The 18,481-nt window shown below is 46.6% G+C and overlaps 1 non-coding gene and 44 pseudogenes across 1 annotated transcript; all 45 read right to left on the bottom strand.

Annotated features, from left to right (window-relative positions):
- Positions 1-69: 69 nt before the first annotated feature.
- Positions 70-188, bottom strand: LOC140294477 (5S ribosomal RNA; annotated as a pseudogene).
- Positions 189-845: 657 nt separating this feature from the next.
- On the bottom strand, positions 846-964 carry LOC140285234 (5S ribosomal RNA; annotated as a pseudogene).
- A 269-nt stretch (positions 965-1,233) lies between these two features.
- On the bottom strand, positions 1,234-1,352 carry LOC140288478 (5S ribosomal RNA; annotated as a pseudogene).
- Positions 1,353-1,621: 269 nt separating this feature from the next.
- LOC140296850 (5S ribosomal RNA) lies at positions 1,622-1,740 on the bottom strand (annotated as a pseudogene).
- A 269-nt stretch (positions 1,741-2,009) lies between these two features.
- LOC140300583 (5S ribosomal RNA) lies at positions 2,010-2,128 on the bottom strand (annotated as a pseudogene).
- A 269-nt stretch (positions 2,129-2,397) lies between these two features.
- Positions 2,398-2,516, bottom strand: LOC140294286 (5S ribosomal RNA; annotated as a pseudogene).
- A 269-nt stretch (positions 2,517-2,785) lies between these two features.
- Positions 2,786-2,904, bottom strand: LOC140299086 (5S ribosomal RNA). The gene has a single exon (XR_011914669.1). It is a non-coding gene; the product is annotated as a 5S ribosomal RNA (ribosomal RNA).
- A 269-nt stretch (positions 2,905-3,173) lies between these two features.
- LOC140292144 (5S ribosomal RNA) lies at positions 3,174-3,292 on the bottom strand (annotated as a pseudogene).
- A 269-nt stretch (positions 3,293-3,561) lies between these two features.
- Positions 3,562-3,680, bottom strand: LOC140289931 (5S ribosomal RNA; annotated as a pseudogene).
- A 272-nt stretch (positions 3,681-3,952) lies between these two features.
- LOC140288820 (5S ribosomal RNA) lies at positions 3,953-4,071 on the bottom strand (annotated as a pseudogene).
- Positions 4,072-4,343: 272 nt separating this feature from the next.
- Positions 4,344-4,462, bottom strand: LOC140292143 (5S ribosomal RNA; annotated as a pseudogene).
- A 269-nt stretch (positions 4,463-4,731) lies between these two features.
- On the bottom strand, positions 4,732-4,850 carry LOC140277508 (5S ribosomal RNA; annotated as a pseudogene).
- A 272-nt stretch (positions 4,851-5,122) lies between these two features.
- Positions 5,123-5,241, bottom strand: LOC140287414 (5S ribosomal RNA; annotated as a pseudogene).
- A 269-nt stretch (positions 5,242-5,510) lies between these two features.
- On the bottom strand, positions 5,511-5,629 carry LOC140288828 (5S ribosomal RNA; annotated as a pseudogene).
- A 269-nt stretch (positions 5,630-5,898) lies between these two features.
- LOC140290394 (5S ribosomal RNA) lies at positions 5,899-6,017 on the bottom strand (annotated as a pseudogene).
- A 269-nt stretch (positions 6,018-6,286) lies between these two features.
- LOC140293245 (5S ribosomal RNA) lies at positions 6,287-6,405 on the bottom strand (annotated as a pseudogene).
- Positions 6,406-6,674: 269 nt separating this feature from the next.
- On the bottom strand, positions 6,675-6,793 carry LOC140290916 (5S ribosomal RNA; annotated as a pseudogene).
- A 269-nt stretch (positions 6,794-7,062) lies between these two features.
- LOC140289930 (5S ribosomal RNA) lies at positions 7,063-7,181 on the bottom strand (annotated as a pseudogene).
- Positions 7,182-7,453: 272 nt separating this feature from the next.
- On the bottom strand, positions 7,454-7,572 carry LOC140288819 (5S ribosomal RNA; annotated as a pseudogene).
- Positions 7,573-7,844: 272 nt separating this feature from the next.
- LOC140292141 (5S ribosomal RNA) lies at positions 7,845-7,963 on the bottom strand (annotated as a pseudogene).
- Positions 7,964-8,232: 269 nt separating this feature from the next.
- On the bottom strand, positions 8,233-8,351 carry LOC140277502 (5S ribosomal RNA; annotated as a pseudogene).
- Positions 8,352-8,623: 272 nt separating this feature from the next.
- On the bottom strand, positions 8,624-8,742 carry LOC140287403 (5S ribosomal RNA; annotated as a pseudogene).
- A 269-nt stretch (positions 8,743-9,011) lies between these two features.
- LOC140288827 (5S ribosomal RNA) lies at positions 9,012-9,130 on the bottom strand (annotated as a pseudogene).
- Positions 9,131-9,399: 269 nt separating this feature from the next.
- LOC140290393 (5S ribosomal RNA) lies at positions 9,400-9,518 on the bottom strand (annotated as a pseudogene).
- A 269-nt stretch (positions 9,519-9,787) lies between these two features.
- LOC140293244 (5S ribosomal RNA) lies at positions 9,788-9,906 on the bottom strand (annotated as a pseudogene).
- Positions 9,907-10,175: 269 nt separating this feature from the next.
- LOC140290915 (5S ribosomal RNA) lies at positions 10,176-10,294 on the bottom strand (annotated as a pseudogene).
- Positions 10,295-10,563: 269 nt separating this feature from the next.
- Positions 10,564-10,682, bottom strand: LOC140293732 (5S ribosomal RNA; annotated as a pseudogene).
- Positions 10,683-10,951: 269 nt separating this feature from the next.
- Positions 10,952-11,070, bottom strand: LOC140320567 (5S ribosomal RNA; annotated as a pseudogene).
- Positions 11,071-11,339: 269 nt separating this feature from the next.
- On the bottom strand, positions 11,340-11,458 carry LOC140290392 (5S ribosomal RNA; annotated as a pseudogene).
- A 647-nt stretch (positions 11,459-12,105) lies between these two features.
- Positions 12,106-12,224, bottom strand: LOC140320545 (5S ribosomal RNA; annotated as a pseudogene).
- Positions 12,225-12,493: 269 nt separating this feature from the next.
- LOC140314468 (5S ribosomal RNA) lies at positions 12,494-12,612 on the bottom strand (annotated as a pseudogene).
- A 269-nt stretch (positions 12,613-12,881) lies between these two features.
- On the bottom strand, positions 12,882-13,000 carry LOC140280776 (5S ribosomal RNA; annotated as a pseudogene).
- A 272-nt stretch (positions 13,001-13,272) lies between these two features.
- Positions 13,273-13,391, bottom strand: LOC140289614 (5S ribosomal RNA; annotated as a pseudogene).
- A 269-nt stretch (positions 13,392-13,660) lies between these two features.
- Positions 13,661-13,779, bottom strand: LOC140267640 (5S ribosomal RNA; annotated as a pseudogene).
- A 269-nt stretch (positions 13,780-14,048) lies between these two features.
- On the bottom strand, positions 14,049-14,167 carry LOC140289157 (5S ribosomal RNA; annotated as a pseudogene).
- A 272-nt stretch (positions 14,168-14,439) lies between these two features.
- Positions 14,440-14,558, bottom strand: LOC140291393 (5S ribosomal RNA; annotated as a pseudogene).
- Positions 14,559-14,830: 272 nt separating this feature from the next.
- Positions 14,831-14,949, bottom strand: LOC140289613 (5S ribosomal RNA; annotated as a pseudogene).
- A 269-nt stretch (positions 14,950-15,218) lies between these two features.
- LOC140290085 (5S ribosomal RNA) lies at positions 15,219-15,337 on the bottom strand (annotated as a pseudogene).
- A 658-nt stretch (positions 15,338-15,995) lies between these two features.
- LOC140292139 (5S ribosomal RNA) lies at positions 15,996-16,114 on the bottom strand (annotated as a pseudogene).
- A 269-nt stretch (positions 16,115-16,383) lies between these two features.
- LOC140289929 (5S ribosomal RNA) lies at positions 16,384-16,502 on the bottom strand (annotated as a pseudogene).
- A 272-nt stretch (positions 16,503-16,774) lies between these two features.
- LOC140288818 (5S ribosomal RNA) lies at positions 16,775-16,893 on the bottom strand (annotated as a pseudogene).
- Positions 16,894-17,165: 272 nt separating this feature from the next.
- LOC140292138 (5S ribosomal RNA) lies at positions 17,166-17,284 on the bottom strand (annotated as a pseudogene).
- A 269-nt stretch (positions 17,285-17,553) lies between these two features.
- Positions 17,554-17,672, bottom strand: LOC140277493 (5S ribosomal RNA; annotated as a pseudogene).
- Positions 17,673-17,944: 272 nt separating this feature from the next.
- LOC140287392 (5S ribosomal RNA) lies at positions 17,945-18,063 on the bottom strand (annotated as a pseudogene).
- A 269-nt stretch (positions 18,064-18,332) lies between these two features.
- On the bottom strand, positions 18,333-18,451 carry LOC140288825 (5S ribosomal RNA; annotated as a pseudogene).
- Between the last annotated feature and the right edge of the window lie 30 nt (positions 18,452-18,481).

The following is an 18,481-nucleotide window of genomic DNA, read 5'->3' as shown; positions in this document are numbered from 1 at the left end:
TTCTTCACGTGTCACAGGGTGATCAGACGTTGCAACAAAAGACATGCAGGTGGTCGAGAGAAGAGAAAAAGCTTACAGCACCTGGTATTCCCAAGCTGTCTCCTATCCAAGTACTAACCAGGTACAACCCTGCTTGGCGTCCGAGATCAGACGAGGTCGGGCTTATTCAGGGTGGTGTGGCGGTAAGCAAATATATTTGTTACAAATGTGAATTATATAGGTACTGGAATCATACACTTCCTCTATGAAACCAGATAATTGCCGAGAAAGGCTGATGTGTAGTGGGGATATCATCTTCTCTGATGTGATCATTCTCTTCAGCTGAAACTGAGACTCTTAGATCACTTCGTGTCTGCCAACAAAGCAGCAGCAGCTGAAGATGACCAACTTCCTCATGTGTCACAGGGTGATCAGACGTTGCAACAAAACACATGCAGGTGGTAGAGAGAAGAGAAACAGCTTACAGCACCTGGTATTCCCAAGCAGTCTCCCATTGAAGTACAAACCAGACCCAACCCTGCTTGGCTTCCGAGATAAGACAAGGTGGGGCTTATTCAGGGTGGTGTGGCGGTAAGCGACAATATCTGTTACAAATGTGAATTATATAGGTACTGGAATCATACACTTGCTCTATGAAACCAGATAATTGCCGAGAAAGGCTGATGTGTAGTGGGCATATCATCTTCTCTGATGTGATCATTCTCTTCAGCTGAAACTGAGACTCTCAGATCACTTCGTGTCTGCCAACAAAGCAGCAGCTGCTGAAGATGACCAACTTCCTCATGTGTCACAGGGTGATCAGACGTTGCAACAAAAGACATGCAGGTTGTAGAGAGAAGAGAAAACGCTTACAGCACCTGGTATTCCCAAGCAGTCTCCCATTCAAGTACTAACCAGGACCAACCCTGCTTGGCTCCTGAGATCAGACGAGGTCGGGCATGTTCAGGGTGGTGTGGCCGTAAGCAGCAATGTATCTGACAAATGTGCATTATATAGGCACTGGAATCATACGGTTCCTCTATGCAACCAGATAATTGCCGAGAAAGGCTGATGTGTAGCGGGTGTATCATCTTCTCTGATGTGATCATTCTCTTCAGCTGAAACTGAGACTCTCAGATCACTTCGTGTCTGCCAACAAAGCAGAAGCTGCTGAAGATGACCAACTTCCTCATGTGTCACAGGGTGATCAGACGTTGCAACAAAAGACATGCAGGTTGTAGAGAGAAGAGAAAACGCTTACAGCACCTGGTATTCCCAAGCAGTCTCCCATTAAAGTACTAACCAGGCCCAACCCTCCTTGGCTTCCGAGATCAGACGAGGTCGGGCTTATTCAGGGTGGTGTGGCCGTAAGGAACAATTTCTGTGACAAATGTGCATTATATAGGTACTGGAATCATACACTTCCTCTATGTAACCAGATAATTGCAGAGAAAGGCTGACTTGTTATGGAAACATCTTCTTCCCTGATGTGATTATTCTCTGCAGCTGAAACTGAGACTCTCAGATCACTTCGTGTCTGCCAACAAAGCAGCAGCAGCTGAAGATGACCAACTTCCTCATGTGTCACAGGGTGATCAGACGTTGCAACAAAAGACATGCAGGTTGTAGAGAGAAGAGAAAACTCTTACAGAACCTGGTATTCCCAAGCAGTCTCCCATTAAAGTACTAACCAGGCCCAACCCTCCTTGGCTTCCGAGATAAGACGAGGTCGGGCTTATTCAGGGTGGTGTGGCCGTAAGGAACAATTTCTGTGACAAATGTGCATTATATAGGTACTGGAATCATACAATTCCTCTATGTAACCAGATAATTGCAGAGAAAGGCTGACTTGTTATGGGCACATCTTCTTCCCTGATGTAATTATTCTCTGCAGCTGAAACTGAGACTCTCAGATCACTTCGTGTCTGCCAACAAAGCAGCAGCAGCTGAAGATGACCAACTTCGTCATGTGTCACAGGGTGATCAGACGTTGCAACAAAAGACATGCAGGTGGTCGAGAGAAGACAAAAAGCTTACAGCTCCTGGTATTCCCAAGCGGTCTCCCATTTAAGTACTAACCAGGCCCAACCCTCCTTGGCTTCCGAGATCAGACGAGGTCGGGCATGTTCAGGGTGGTGTGGCCGTAAGCAACAATGTCTCTGACAAATGTGCATTATATAGGTACTGGAATCATACGGTTCCTCTATGCAACCAGATAATTGCCGAGAAAGGCTGATGTGTAGCGGGCAAATCATCTTCTCTGATGTGATCATTCTCTGCAACTTAAACTGAGACTCTCAGATCACTTCGTGTCAGCCAACAAAGCAGCAGCAGCTGAAGATGACCAACTTCCTCATGTGTCACAGGGTGATCAGACGTTGCAACAAAAGACATGCAGGTGGTAGAGAGAAGAGAAGAAGCTTACAGCACCTGGTATTCCCAAGCAGTCTCCCATACAAGTACTAAGGAGGTTCAACCCTGCTTGGCTTCCGAGATCAGACGAGGTCGGGCATGTTCAGGGTGGTGTGGCCGTAAGCAACAATGTGTCTGACAAATGTGCATTATATAAGTACAGGAATCATACGGTTCCTCTATGTAACCAGATAATTGCTGAGAAAGGCTGATCTGTAGTGGGCACATCTTCTTCCCTGAAGTGATTATTCTCTTTAGCTGAAACTGAGACTCTCAGATCACTTCGTGTCTTCCAACAAAGCAGCAGCAGCTGAAGATGGCCAACTTCCTCATGTGTCACAGGGTGATCAGACGTTGCAACAAAAGACATGCAGGTGGTAGAGAGAAGAGAAAAAGCTTACAGCACCTGGTATTCCCAAGCGGTCTCCCATTCAAGTACTAACCAGGCCCAACCCTGCTTGGCTTCCGAGATCAGACGAGGTTGGGCTTATTCAGGGTGGTGTGGCCGTAAGCAACAATATCGGTGACAAATGTGCATTATATAGGTACTGGAATCATACACTTCCTCTGTATAACCAGATAATTGCCGAAAAAGGCTGACTTGTAGTGGATTCATCTTCCTCCTTGATGTGATTATTCTCTGGAGCTGAAACTGAGACTCTCAGATCACCTCGTGTCTATCAACAAAGCAGCAGCAGCTGAAGATGACCAACTTCTTCACGTGTCACAGGGTGATCAGACGTTGCAACAAAAGACATGCAGGTGGTAGAGAGAAGAGAAAAAGCTTACAGCACCTGGTATTCCCAAGCTGACTCCTATCCAAGTACTAACCAGGTACAACCCTGCTTGGCGTCCGAGATCAGACGAGGTCGGGCTTATTCAGGGTGGTGTGGCCGTAAGCAACAATGTCTCTGACAAATGTGCATTATATAGGTACTGGAATCATACGGTTCCTCTATGCAACCAGATAATTGCCGAGAAAGGCTGATGTGTAGCGGACAAATCATCTTCTCTGATGTGATCATTCTCTGCAACTGAAACTGAGACTCTCAGATCACCTCGTGTCTATCAACAAAGCAGCAGCAGCTGAAGATGACCAACTTCTTCACGTGTCACAGGGTGATCAGACGTTGCAACAAAAGACATGCAGGTGGTAGAGAGAAGAGAAAAAGCTTACAGCACCTGGTATTCCCAAGCTGTCTCCTATCCAAGTACTAACCAGGTACAACCCTGCTTGGCGTCCGAGATCAGACGAGGTCGGGCTTATTCAGGGTGGTGTGGCCGTAAGCAACAATGTCTCTGACAAATGTGCATTATATAGGTACTGGAATCATACGGTTCCTCTATGCAACCAGATAATTGCCGAGAAAGGCTGATGTGTAGCGGGCAAATCATCTTCTTCCCTGACGTGATAATTTTCTCCAGCTGAACATGAGACTCTCAGATCACTTCGTGTCTGCCAACAAAGCAGCAGAAGCTGAAGATGACCAACTTCCTCATGTGTCACAGGGTGATCAGACGTTGCAACAAAAGACATGCAGGTGGTAGAGAGAAGAGAAAAAGCTTAAGGTACCTGGTATTCCCAAGCGGTCTCCCATTCAAGTACTAACCAGGCCCAACCGTGCTTGGCTTCCGAGATCAGACGAGGTCGGACTTATTCAGGGTGGTGTGGCCGTAAGCAACAATATCGGTGACAAATGTGCATTATATAGGTACTGGAATCATACACTTCCTCTGTATAACCAGATAATTGCCGAAAAAGGCTGACTTGTAGTGGGTTCATCTTCCTCCTTGATGTGATTATTCTCTGGAGCTGAAACTGAGACTCTCAGATCACTTCATGTCTGCCAACAAAGCAGCAGCAGCAGCTGAAGATGACCAACTTCCTCATGTGTCACAGGGTGATCAGACGTTGCAACAAAAGACATGCAGGTGGTAGAGAGAAGAGAAAAAGCTTACAGCACCTGGTATTCCCAAGCTGACTCCTATCCAAGTACTAACCAGGTACAACCCTGCTTGGCGTCCGAGATCAGACGAGGTCGGGCTTATTCAGGGTGGTGTGGCCGTAAGCAACAATGTCTCTGACAAATGTGCATTATATAGGTACTGGAATCATACGGTTCCTCTATGCAACCAGATAATTGCCGAGAAAGGCTGATGTGTAGCGGACAAATCATCTTCTCTGATGTGATCATTCTCTGCAACTGAAACTGAGACTCTCAGATCACCTCGTGTCTATCAACAAAGCAGCAGCAGCTGAAGATGACCAACTTCTTCACGTGTCACAGGGTGATCAGACGTTGCAACAAAAGACATGCAGGTGGTAGAGAGAAGAGAAAAAGCTTACAGCACCTGGTATTCCCAAGCTGTCTCCTATCCAAGTACTAACCAGGTACAACCCTGCTTGGCTTCCGAGATCAGACGAGGTCGGGCTTATTCAGGGTGGTGTGGCCGTAAGCAACAATGTCTCTGACAAATGTGCATTATATAGGTACTGGAATCATACGGTTCCTCTATGCAACCAGATAATTGCTGAGAAAGGCTGATGTGTAGCGGGCAAATCATTTTCTTCCCTGACGTGATAATTTTCTCCAGCTGAACATGAGACTCTCAGATCACTTCGTGTCTGCCAACAAAGCAGCAGAAGCTGAAGATGACCAACTTCCTCATGTGTCACAGGGTGATCAGACGTTGCAACAAAAGACATGCAGGTGGTAGAGAGAAGAGAAAAAGCTTAAGGTACCTGGTATTCCAAAGCGGTCTCCCATTCAAGTACTAACCAGGCCCAACCGTGCTTGGCTTCCGAGATCAGACGAGGTCGGGCTTATTCAGGGTGGTGTGGCCGTAAGCAAAAATATCGGTGACAATTGTGCATTATATAGGTACTGGAATCATACACTTCCTCTGTGTAACCAGATAATTGCCGAAAAAGGCTGACTTGTAGTGGGTTCATCTTCCTCCTTGATGTGATTATTCTCTTCAGCTGAAACTGAGACTCTCAGATCACTTCGTGTCTGCCAACAAAGCAGCAGAAAATGAAGATGACCAACTTCCTCATGTGTCACAGGGTGATCAGACGTTGCAACAAAAGACATGCAGGTGGTAGAGAGAAGAGAAAAAGCTTAAGGCACCTGGTATTCCCAAGCAGTCTCCCATTCAAGTACTAACCAGGCCCAACCCTGCTTGGCTTCCGAGATCAGACGAGGTTGGGCTTATTCAGGGTGGTGTTGCCATAAGCAACAATTTTGGTGACAAATGTGCATTATATAGGTACTGAAATCATACACTTCCTCTGTATAACCAGATAATTGCCGAAAAAGGCTGACTTGTAGTGGGTTCATCTTCCTCCTTGATGTGATTATTCTCTGCAGCTGAAACTGAGACTCTCAGATCACCTCGTGTCTATCAACAAAGCAGCAGCAGCTGAAGATGACTAACTTCTTCACGTGTCACAGGGTGATCAGACGTTGCAACAAAAGACATGCAGGTGGTAGAGAGAAGAGAGAAAGCTTACAGCACCTGGTATTCCCAAGCTGTCTCCCATCCAAGTACTAACCAGGTACAACCCTGCTTGGCGTCCGAGATCAGACGAGGTCGGGCTTATTCAGGGTGGTGTGGCCGTAAGCAACAATGTCTCTGACAAATGTGCATTATATAGGTACTGGAATCATACGGTTCCTCTATGCAACCAGATAATTGCCGAGAAAGGCTGATGTGTAGCGGGCAAATCATCTTCTCTGATGTGATCATTATCTGCAACTGAAACTGAGACTCTCAGATCACTTCGTGTCAGCCAACAAAGCAGCAGCAGCTGAAGATGACCAACTTCCTCATGTGTCACAGGGTGATCAGGAGTTGCAACAAAAGACATGCAGGTGGTAGAGAGAAGAGAAGAAGCTTACAGCACCTGGTATTCCCAAGCAGTCTCCCACCCAAGTACTAAGGAGGTTCAGCCCTGCTTGGCTTCCGAGATCAGACGAGGTCGGGCATGTTCAGGGTGGTGTGGCCGTAAGCAACAATGTGTCTGACAAATGTGCATTATATAAGTACAGGAATCATACGGTTCCTCTATGTAACCAGATAATTGCTGAGAAAGGCTGATCTGTAGTGGGCACATCTTCTTCCCTGAAGTGATTATTCTCTTTTGCTGAAACTGAGACTCTCAGATCACTTCGTGTCTTCCAACAAAGCAGCAGCAGCTGAAGATGGCCAACTTCCTCATGTGTCACAGGGTGATCAGACGTTGCAACAAAAGACATGCAGGTTGTAGAGAGAAGAGAAAACGCTTACAGCACCTGGTATTCCCAAGCAGTCTCCCATTAAAGTACTAACCAGGCCCAACCCTCCTTGGCTTCCGAGATCAGACGAGGTCGGGCTTATTCAGGGTGGTGTGGCCATAAGGAACAATTTCTGTGACAAATGTGCATTATATAGGTACTGGAATCATACACTTCCTCTATGTAACCAGATAATTGCAGAGAAAGGCTGACGTGTTATGGGCACATCTTCTTCCCTGATGTGATTATTCTCTGCAGCTGAAACTGAGACTCTCAGATCACTTCGTGTCTGCCAACAAAGCAGCAGCAGCTGAAGATGACCAACTTCCTCATGTGTCACAGGGTGATCAGACGTTGCAACAAAAGACATGCAGGTGGTAGAGAGAAGAGAAAAAGCTTACAGCACCTGGTATTCCCAAGCTGTCTCCTATCCAAGTACTAACCAGGTACAACCCTGCTTGGCGTCCGAGATCAGACGAGGTCGGGCTTATTCAGGGTGGTGTGGCCGTAAGCAACAATGTCTCTGACAAATGTGCATTATATAGGTACTGGAATCATACGGTTCCTCTATGCAACCAGATAATTGCCGAGAAAGGCTGATGTGTAGCGGGCAAATCATCTTCTTCCCTGACGTGATAATTTTCTCCAGCTGAACATGAGACTCTCAGATCACTTCGTGTCTGCCAACAAAGCAGCAGAAGCTGAAGATGACCAACTTCCTCATGTGTCACAGGGTGATCAGACGTTGCAACAAAAGACATGCAGGTGGTAGAGAGAAGAGAAAAAGCTTAAGGTACCTGGTATTCCCAAGCGGTCTCCCATTCAAGTACTAACCAGGCCCAACCGTGCTTGGCTTCCGAGATCAGACGAGGTCGGACTTATTCAGGGTGGTGTGGCCGTAAGCAACAATATCGGTGACAAATGTGCATTATATAGGTACTGGAATCATACACTTCCTCTGTATAACCAGATAATTGCCGAAAAAGGCTGACTTGTAGTGGGTTCATCTTCCTCCTTGATGTGATTATTCTCTGGAGCTGAAACTGAGACTCTCAGATCACTTCATGTCTGCCAACAAAGCAGCAGCAGCAGCTGAAGATGACCAACTTCCTCATGTGTCACAGGGTGATCAGACGTTGCAACAAAAGACATGCAGGTGGTAGAGAGAAGAGAAAAAGCTTACAGCACCTGGTATTCCCAAGCTGACTCCTATCCAAGTACTAACCAGGTACAACCCTGCTTGGCGTCCGAGATCAGACGAGGTCGGGCTTATTCAGGGTGGTGTGGCCGTAAGCAACAATGTCTCTGACAAATGTGCATTATATAGGTACTGGAATCATACGGTTCCTCTATGCAACCAGATAATTGCCGAGAAAGGCTGATGTGTAGCGGACAAATCATCTTCTCTGATGTGATCATTCTCTGCAACTGAAACTGAGACTCTCAGATCACCTCGTGTCTATCAACAAAGCAGCAGCAGCTGAAGATGACCAACTTCTTCACGTGTCACAGGGTGATCAGACGTTGCAACAAAAGACATGCAGGTGGTAGAGAGAAGAGAAAAAGCTTACAGCACCTGGTATTCCCAAGCTGTCTCCTATCCAAGTACTAACCAGGTACAACCCTGCTTGGCTTCCGAGATCAGACGAGGTCGGGCTTATTCAGGGTGGTGTGGCCGTAAGCAACAATGTCTCTGACAAATGTGCATTATATAGGTACTGGAATCATACGGTTCCTCTATGCAACCAGATAATTGCTGAGAAAGGCTGATGTGTAGCGGGCAAATCATTTTCTTCCCTGACGTGATAATTTTCTCCAGCTGAACATGAGACTCTCAGATCACTTCGTGTCTGCCAACAAAGCAGCAGAAGCTGAAGATGACCAACTTCCTCATGTGTCACAGGGTGATCAGACGTTGCAACAAAAGACATGCAGGTGGTAGAGAGAAGAGAAAAAGCTTAAGGTACCTGGTATTCCAAAGCGGTCTCCCATTCAAGTACTAACCAGGCCCAACCGTGCTTGGCTTCCGAGATCAGACGAGGTCGGGCTTATTCAGGGTGGTGTGGCCGTAAGCAAAAATATCGGTGACAATTGTGCATTATATAGGTACTGGAATCATACACTTCCTCTGTGTAACCAGATAATTGCCGAAAAAGGCTGACTTGTAGTGGGTTCATCTTCCTCCTTGATGTGATTATTCTCTTCAGCTGAAACTGAGACTCTCAGATCACTTCGTGTCTGCCAACAAAGCAGCAGAAAATGAAGATGACCAACTTCCTCATGTGTCACAGGGTGATCAGACGTTGCAACAAAAGACATGCAGGTGGTAGAGAGAAGAGAAAAAGCTTAAGGCACCTGGTATTCCCAAGCAGTCTCCCATTCAAGTACTAACCAGGCCCAACCCTGCTTGGCTTCCGAGATCAGACGAGGTTGGGCTTATTCAGGGTGGTGTTGCCATAAGCAACAATTTTGGTGACAAATGTGCATTATATAGGTACTGGAATCATACACTTCCTCTGTATAACCAGATAATTGCCGAAAAAGGCTGACTTGTAGTGGGTTCATCTTCCTCCTTGATGTGATTATTCTCTGCAGCTGAAACTGAGACTCTCAGATCACCTCGTGTCTATCAACAAAGCAGCAGCAGCTGAAGATGACTAACTTCTTCACGTGTCACAGGGTGATCAGACGTTGCAACAAAAGACATGCAGGTGGTAGAGAGAAGAGAGAAAGCTTACAGCACCTGGTATTCCCAAGCTGTCTCCCATCCAAGTACTAACCAGGTACAACCCTGCTTGGCGTCCGAGATCAGACGAGGTCGGGCTTATTCAGGGTGGTGTGGCCGTAAGCAACAATGTCTCTGACAAATGTGCATTATATAGGTACTGGAATCATACGGTTCCTCTATGCAACCAGATAATTGCCGAGAAAGGCTGATGTGTAGCGGGCAAATCATCTTCTCTGATGTGATCATTATCTGCAACTGAAACTGAGACTCTCAGATCACTTCGTGTCAGCCAACAAAGCAGCAGCAGCTGAAGATGACCAACTTCCTCATGTGTCACAGGGTGATCAGGAGTTGCAACAAAAGACATGCAGGTGGTAGAGAGAAGAGAAGAAGCTTACAGCACCTGGTATTCCCAAGCAGTCTCCCACCCAAGTACTAAGGAGGTTCAGCCCTGCTTGGCTTCCGAGATCAGACGAGGTCGGGCATGTTCAGGGTGGTGTGGCCGTAAGCAACAATGTGTCTGACAAATGTGCATTATATAAGTACAGGAATCATACGGTTCCTCTATGTAACCAGATAATTGCTGAGAAAGGCTGATCTGTAGTGGGCACATCTTCTTCCCTGAAGTGATTATTCTCTTTTGCTGAAACTGAGACTCTCAGATCACTTCGTGTCTTCCAACAAAGCAGCAGCAGCTGAAGATGGCCAACTTCCTCATGTGTCACAGGGTGATCAGACGTTGCAACAAAAGACATGCAGGTTGTAGAGAGAAGAGAAAACGCTTACAGCACCTGGTATTCCCAAGCAGTCTCCCATTAAAGTACTAACCAGGCCCAACCCTCCTTGGCTTCCGAGATCAGACGAGGTCGGGCTTATTCAGGGTGGTGTGGCCATAAGGAACAATTTCTGTGACAAATGTGCATTATATAGGTACTGGAATCATACACTTCCTCTATGTAACCAGATAATTGCAGAGAAAGGCTGACGTGTTATGGGCACATCTTCTTCCCTGATGTGATTATTCTCTGCAGCTGAAACTGAGACTCTCAGATCACTTCGTGTCTGCCAACAAAGCAGCAGCAGCTGAAGATGACCAACTTCCTCATGTGTCACAGGGTGATCAGACGTTGCAACAAAAGACATGCAGGTTGTAGAGAGAAGAGAAAACGCTTACAGAACCTGGTATTCCCAAGCAGTCTCCCATTAAAGTACTAACCAGGCCCAACCCTCCTTGGCTTCCGAGATCAGACGAGGTCGGGCTTATTCAGGGTGGTGTGGCCGTAAGGAACAATTTCTGTGACAAATGTGCATTATATAGGTACTGGAATCATACGGTTCCTCTATGTAACCAGATAATTGCTGAGAAAGGCTGATCTGTAGTGGGCACATCTTCTTCCCTGACGTGATAATTTTCTCCAGCTGAACATGAGACTCTCAGATCACTTCGTGTCTGCCAACAAAGCAGCAGAAGCTGAAGATGACCAACTTCCTCATGTGTCACAGGGTGATCAGACGTTGCAACAAAAGACATGCAGGTGGTAGAGAGAAGAGAAAAAGCTTAAGGTACCTGGTATTCCCAAGCGGTCTCCCATTCAAGTACTAACCAGGCCCAACCGTGCTTGGCTTCCGAGATCAGACGAGGTCGGGCTTATTCAGGGTGGTGTGGCCGTAAGCAAAAATATCGGTGACAATTGTGCATTATATAGGTACTGGAATCATACACTTCCTCTGTGTAACCAGATAATTGCCGAAAAAGGCTGACTTGTAGTGGGTTCATCTTCCTCCTTGATGTGATTATTCTCTTCAGCTGAAACTGAGACTCTCAGATCACTTCGTGTCTGCCAACAAAGCAGCAGAAAATGAAGATGACCAACTTCCTCATGTGTCACAGGGTGATCAGACGTTGCAACAAAAGACATGCAGGTGGTAGAGAGAAGAGAAAAAGCTTACAGCACCTGGTATTCCCAAGCTGTCTCCCATCCAAGTACTAACCAGGTACAACCCTGCTTGGCGTCCGAGATCAGACGAGGTCGGGCTTATTCAGGGTGGTGTGGCCGTAAGCAACAATGTCTCTGACAAATGTGCATTATATAGGTACTGGAATCATACGGTTCCTCTATGCAACCAGATAATTGCCGAGAAAGGCTGATGTGTAGCGGGCAAATCATCTTCTCTGATGTGATCATTCTCTGCAACTTAAACTGAGACTCTCAGATCACTTCGTGTCAGCCAACAAAGCAGCAGCAGCTGAAGATGACCAACTTCCTCATGTGTCACAGGGTGATCAGACGTTGCAACAAAAGACATGCAGGTGGTAGAGAGAAGAGAAAAAGCTTACAGCACCTGGTATTCCCAAGCAGTCTCCCATCCAAGTACTAAGGAGGCTCAACCCTGCTTGGCTTACGAGATCAGGCATGTTCAGGGTGGTGTGGCCGTAAGCAACAATGTGTCTGACAAATGTGCATTATATAAGTACAGGAATCATACGGTTCCTCTATGTAACCAGATAATTGCTGAGAAAGGCTGATCTGTAGTGGGCACATCTTCTTCCCTGACGTGATAATTTTCTCCAGCTGAACATGAGACTCTCAGATCACTTCGTGTCTGCCAACAAAGCAGCAGAAGCTGAAGATGACCAACTTCCTCATGTGTCACAGGGTGATCAGACGTTGCAACAAAAGACATGCAGGTGGTAGAGAGAAGAGAAAAAGCTTAAGGTACCTGGTATTCCCAAGCGGTCTCCCATTCAAGTACTAACCAGGCCCAACCGTGCTTGGCTTCCGAGATCAGACGAGGTCGGGCTTATTCAGGGTGGTGTGGCCGTAAGCAAAAATATCGGTGACAATTGTGCATTATATAGGTACTGGAATCATACACTTCCTCTGTGTAACCAGATAATTGCCGAAAAAGGCTGACTTGTAGTGGGTTCATCTTCCTCCTTGATGTGATTATTCTCTTCAGCTGAAACTGAGACTCTCAGATCACTTCGTGTCTGCCAACAAAGCAGCAGAAAATGAAGATGACCAACTTCCTCATGTGTCACAGGGTGCTCAGACGTTGCAACAAAAGACATGAAGGTGGTAGAGAGAAGAGAAAAAGCTTAAAGCACCTGGTATTCCCATGCAGTCTACCATCCAAGTACTAACCAGGCCCAAACCTGCTTGGCTTCCGAGATCAGACGAGGTCGGGTATATTCAGGGTGGTGTGGCCGTAAGCAACAATAACTGTGACAAATGTGCATTATATAGGTACTGGAATCATACAGTTCCTCTATGTAACCAGATTATTGCCGAGAAAAGCTGATAAGTAGTGGGCACATCTTCTTCCCTGACGTGATTATTCTCTCGAGCTGAAACTGAGACTCTCAGATCACTTCGTGTCTGCCAACAAAGCAGCAGCAGCTGAAGATGACCACCTTCCTCATGTGTCACAGGGTGATCAGACGTTGCAACAAAAGACATGCAGGTGGTAGAGAGAGGAGAAAAAGCTTACAGCACCTGGTATTCCCAAGAGGACTCCCATCCAAGTACTAACAAGGCCCAATCCTGCTTGGCTTCCAAGATCAGACGAGGTCGGGCTTATTCAGGGTGGTGTGGCCGTAAGCGACATTAACTGTGACAAATGTGCATTATATAGGTACTGGAATCATACACTTCTTCTATGTAACCAGATAATTGCAGAGAAAGGCTGACTTGTAGTGGGCACATCTTCTTCCCTGATGTGATTATTCTCTGCAGCTGAAACTGAGACTCTCAGATCACTTTGTGTCTGCCAACAAAGAAGCAGCAGCTGCTGAAGATGACCAACTTCCTCATGTGTCACAGGATGATCAGACGTTGCAACAAAAGACATGCAGGTGGTAGAGAGGAGAGAAGAAGCGTACAGCACCTGGTATTCCCAAGCAGTCTCCCATCCAAGTACTAAGCAGGCTCAACCCTGTTTGGCTTCCGAGATCAGACGAGGTCGGGCATGTTCAGGGTGGTGTGGCCGCAAGCGACAATGTCTCTGACAAATGTGCATTATATAGGTACTGGAATCATACGGTTCCTCTATGCAACCAGATAATTGCCGAGAAAGGCTGATGTGTAGCGGGCATATCATCTTCTCTGATGTGATCATTCTCTTCAGCTGAAACTGAGACTCTCAGATCACTTCGTGTCTGCCAACAAAGCAGCAGAAGCTGAAGATGACCAACTTCCTCATGTGTCTCAGGGTGATCAGACGTTGCAACAAAAGACATGTAGGTGGTAGAGAGAAGAGAAAAAGCTTAAGGCACCTGGTATTCCCAAGCGGTCTCGCATTCAAGTACTAACCAGGCCCAACCCTGCTTGGCTTCCGAGATCAGACGAGGTCGGGCTTATTCAGGGTGGTGTGGCCGTAAGCAACAATATCGGTGACAAATGTGCATTATATAGGTACTGGAATCATACACTTCCTCTGTGTAACCAGATAATTGCCGAAAAAGGCTGACTTGTAGTGGGTTCATCTTCCTCCTTGATGTGATTATTCTCTCCAGCTGAAAATGAGACTCTCAGATCACCTCGTGTCTATCAACAAAGCAGCAGCAGCTGAAGATGACCAACTTCTTCACGTGTCACAGGGTGATCAGACATTGCAACAAAAGACATGCAGGTGGTAGAGAGAAGAGAAAAAGCTTAAAGCACCTGGTATTCCCAAGCAGTCTCCCATCCAAGTACTAACCAGGCCCAAACCTGCTTGGCTTCCAAGATCAGACGAGGTCGGGCTTATTCAGGGTGGTGTGGCCGTAAGCAACAATATCTGTGACAAATGTGCATTATATAAGTACTGGAATCATACACTTCCTCTATGTAACCAGATAATTGCCGAGAAAGGCTGACTTGTAGTGGGCACATATTCTTCCCCGATGTGATTATTTTCTGCAGCTGAAACTGAGACTCTCAGATCACTTTGTGTCTGCCAACAAAGAAGCAGCAGCTGCTGAAGATGACCAACTTCCTCATGTGTCACAGGATGATCAGACGTTGCAACAAAAGACATGCAGGTGGTAGAGAGGAGAGAAGAAGCGTACAGCACCTGGTATTCCCAAGCAGTCTCCCATCCAAGTACTAAGCAGGCCCAAACCTGCTTGGCTTCCAAGATCAGACGAGGTCGGGCTTATTCAGGGTGGTGTGGCCGTAAGCAACAATATCTGTGACAAATGTGCATTATATAAGTACTGGAATCATACACTTCCTCTATGTAACCAGATAATTGCCGAGAAAGGCTGACTTGTAGTGGGCACATCTTCTTCCCCGATGTGATTATTTTCTGCAGCTGAAACTGAGACTCTCAGATCACTTTGTGTCTGCCAACAAAGAAGCAGCAGCTGCTGAAGATGACCAACTTCCTCATGTGTCACAGGATGATCAGACGTTGCAACAAAAGACATGCAGGTGGTAGAGAGGAGAGAAGAAGCGTACAGCACCTGGTATTCCCAAGCAGTCTCCCATCCAAGTACTAAGCAGGCTCAACCCTGTTTGGCTTCCGAGATCAGACGAGGTCGGGCATGTTCAGGGTGGTGTGGCCGCAAGCGACAATGTCTCTGACAAATGTGCATTATATAGGTACTGGAATCATACGGTTCCTCTATGCAACCAGATAATTGCCGAGAAAGGCTGATGTGTAGCGGGCATATCATCTTCTCTGATGTGATCATTCTCTTCAGCTGAAACTGAGACTCTCAGATCACTTCGTGTCTGCCAACAAAGCAGCAGAAGCTGAAGATGACCAACTTCCTCATGTGTCTCAGGGTGATCAGACGTTGCAACAAAAGACATGTAGGTGGTAGAGAGAAGAGAAAAAGCTTAAGGCACCTGGTATTCCCAAGCGGTCTCGCATTCAAGTACTAACCAGGCCCAACCCTGCTTGGCTTCCGAGATCAGACGAGGTCGGGCTTATTCAGGTTGGTGTGGCCGTAAGCAACAATATCGGTGACAAATGTGCATTATATAGGTACTGGAATCATACACTTCCTCTGTGTAACCAGATAATTGCCGAAAAAGGCTGACTTGTAGTGGGTTCATCTTCCTCCTTGATGTGATTATTCTCTCCAGCTGAAAATGAGACTCTCAGATCACCTCGTGTCTATCAACAAAGCAGCAGCAGCTGAAGATGACCAACTTCTTCACGTGTCACAGGGTGATCAGACATTGCAACAAAAGACATGCAGGTGGTAGAGAGAAGAGAAAAAGCTTACAGCACCTGGTTATTCACAAGCTGTCTCCCATCCAAGTAGTAAGCAGTTACAACCCTGCTTGGCGTCCGAGATCAGACGAGGTGGGGCTTATTCAGGGTGGTGTGGCCGTAAGCAACAATGTCTCTGACAAATGTGCATTATATAGGTACTGGAATCATACGGTTCCTCTATGCAACCAGATAATTGCCGAGAAAGGCTGACTTGTAGTGGGCACATCTTCTTCCCTGACGTGATAATTCTCTCCAGCTGAAAATGAGACTCTCAGATCACTTCGTGTCTGCCAACAAAGCAGCAGCAGCTGAAGATGACCAACTTCCTCATGTGTCACAAGGTGATCAGACGTTGCAACAAAAGACATGCAGGTGGTAGAGAGAAGAGAAAAAGCTTACAGCACCTGGTATTCCCAAGCTGACTCCTATCCAAGTACTAACCAGGTACAACCCTGCTTGGCGTCCGAGATCAGACGAGGTCGGGCTTATTCAGGGTGGTGTGGCCGTAAGCAACAATGTCTCTGACAAATGTGCATTATATAGGTACTGGAATCATACGGTTCCTCTATGCAACCAGATAATTGCCGAGAAAGGCTGATGTGTAGCGGACAAATCATCTTCTCTGATGTGATCATTCTCTGCAACTGAAACTGAGACTCTCAGATCACCTCGTGTCTATCAACAAAGCAGCAGCAGCTGAAGATGACCAACTTCTTCACGTGTCACAGGGTGATCAGACGTTGCAACAAAAGACATGCAGGTGGTAGAGAGAAGAGAAAAAGCTTACAGCACCTGGTATTCCCAAGCTGTCTCCTATCCAAGTACTAACCAGGTACAACCCTGCTTGGCGTCCGAGATCAGACGAGGTCGGGCTTATTCAGGGTGGTGTGGCCGTAAGCAACAATGTCTCTGACAAATGTGCATTATATAGGTACTGGAATCATACGGTTCCTCTATGCAACCAGATAATTGCCGAGAAAGGCTGATGTGTAGCGGGCAAATCATCTTCTTCCCTGACGTGATAATTTTCTCCAGCTGAACATGAGACTCTCAGATCACTTCGTGTCTGCCAACAAAGCAGCAGAAGCTGAAGATGACCAACTTCCTCATGTGTCACAGGGTGATCAGACGTTGCAACAAAAGACATGCAGGTGGTAGAGAGAAGAGAAAAAGCTTAAGGTACCTGGTATTCCCAAGCGGTCTCCCATTCAAGTACTAACCAGGCCCAACCGTGCTTGGCTTCCGAGATCAGACGAGGTCGGACTTATTCAGGGTGGTGTGGCCGTAAGCAACAATATCGGTGACAAATGTGCATTATATAGGTACTGGAATCATACACTTCCTCTGTATAACCAGATAATTGCCGAAAAAGGCTGACTTGTAGTGGGTTCATCTTCCTCCTTGATGTGATTATTCTCTGGAGCTGAAACTGAGACTCTCAGATCACTTCATGTCTGCCAACAAAGCAGCAGCAGCAGCTGAAGATGACCAACTTCCTCATGTGTCACAGGGTGATCAGACGTTGCAACAAAAGACATGCAGGTGGTAGAGAGAAGAGAAAAAGCTTACAGCACCTGGTATTCCCAAGCTGACTCCTATCCAAGTACTAACCAGGTACAACCCTGCTTGGCGTCCGAGATCAGACGAGGTCGGGCTTATTCAGGGTGGTGTGGCCGTAAGCAACAATGTCTCTGACAAATGTGCATTATATAGGTACTGGAATCATACGGTTCCTCTATGCAACCAGATAATTGCCGAGAAAGGCTGATGTGTAGCGGACAAATCATCTTCTCTGATGTGATCATTCTCTGCAACTGAAACTGAGACTCTCAGATCACCTCGTGTCTATCAACAAAGCAGCAGCAGCTGAAGATGACCAACTTCTTCACGTGTCACAGGGTGATCAGACGTTGCAACAAAAGACATGCAGGTGGTAGAGAGAAGAGAAAAAGCTTACAGCACCTGGTATTCCCAAGCTGTCTCCTATCCAAGTACTAACCAGGTACAACCCTGCTTGGCTTCCGAGATCAGACGAGGTCGGGCTTATTCAGGGTGGTGTGGCCGTAAGCAACAATGTCTCTGACAAATGTGCATTATATAGGTACTGGAATCATACGGTTCCTCTATGCAACCAGATAATTGCTGAGAAAGGCTGATGTGTAGCGGGCAAATCATTTTCTTCCCTGACGTGATAATTTTCTCCAGCTGAACATGAGACTCTCAGATCACTTCGTGTCTGCCAACAAAGCAGCAGAAGCTGAAGATGACCAACTTCCTCATGTGTCACAGGGTGATCAGACGTTGCAACAAAAGACATGCAGGTGGTAGAGAGAAGAGAAAAAGCTTAAGGTACCTGGTATTCCAAAGCGGTCTCCCATTCAAGTACTAACCAGGCCCAACCGTGCTTGGCTTCCGAGATCAGACGAGGTCGGGCTTATTCAGGGTGGTGTGGCCGTAAGCAAAAATATCGGTGACAATTGTGCATTATATAGGTACTGGAATCATACACTTCCTCTGTGTAACCAGATAATTGCCGAAAAAGGCTGACTTGTAGTGGGTTCATCTTCCTCCTTGATGTGATTATTCTCTTCAGCTGAAACTGAGACTCTCAGATCACTTCGTGTCTGCCAACAAAGCAGCAGAAAATGAAGATGACCAACTTCCTCATGTGTCACAGGGTGATCAGACGTTGCAACAAAAGACATGCAGGTGGTAGAGAGAAGAGAAAAAGCTTAAGGCACCTGGTATTCCCAAGCAGTCTCCCATTCAAGTACTAACCAGGCCCAACCCTGCTTGGCTTCCGAGATCAGACGAGGTTGGGCTTATTCAGGGTGGTGTTGCCATAAGCAACAATTTTGGTGACAAATGTGCATTATAT

The sequence above is a fragment of the Leuresthes tenuis genome, unplaced genomic scaffold (genome assembly GCF_036924035.1).
Source record: "Leuresthes tenuis unplaced genomic scaffold, fLeuTen1.0.hap1 SCAF_1, whole genome shotgun sequence".
In the NCBI taxonomy this organism is placed as follows: Eukaryota; Metazoa; Chordata; class Actinopteri; order Atheriniformes; family Atherinopsidae; genus Leuresthes; species Leuresthes tenuis.
Note: the sequence above shows the minus strand (reverse complement) of the source record. Positions and strands in the feature narration are given on the sequence as shown.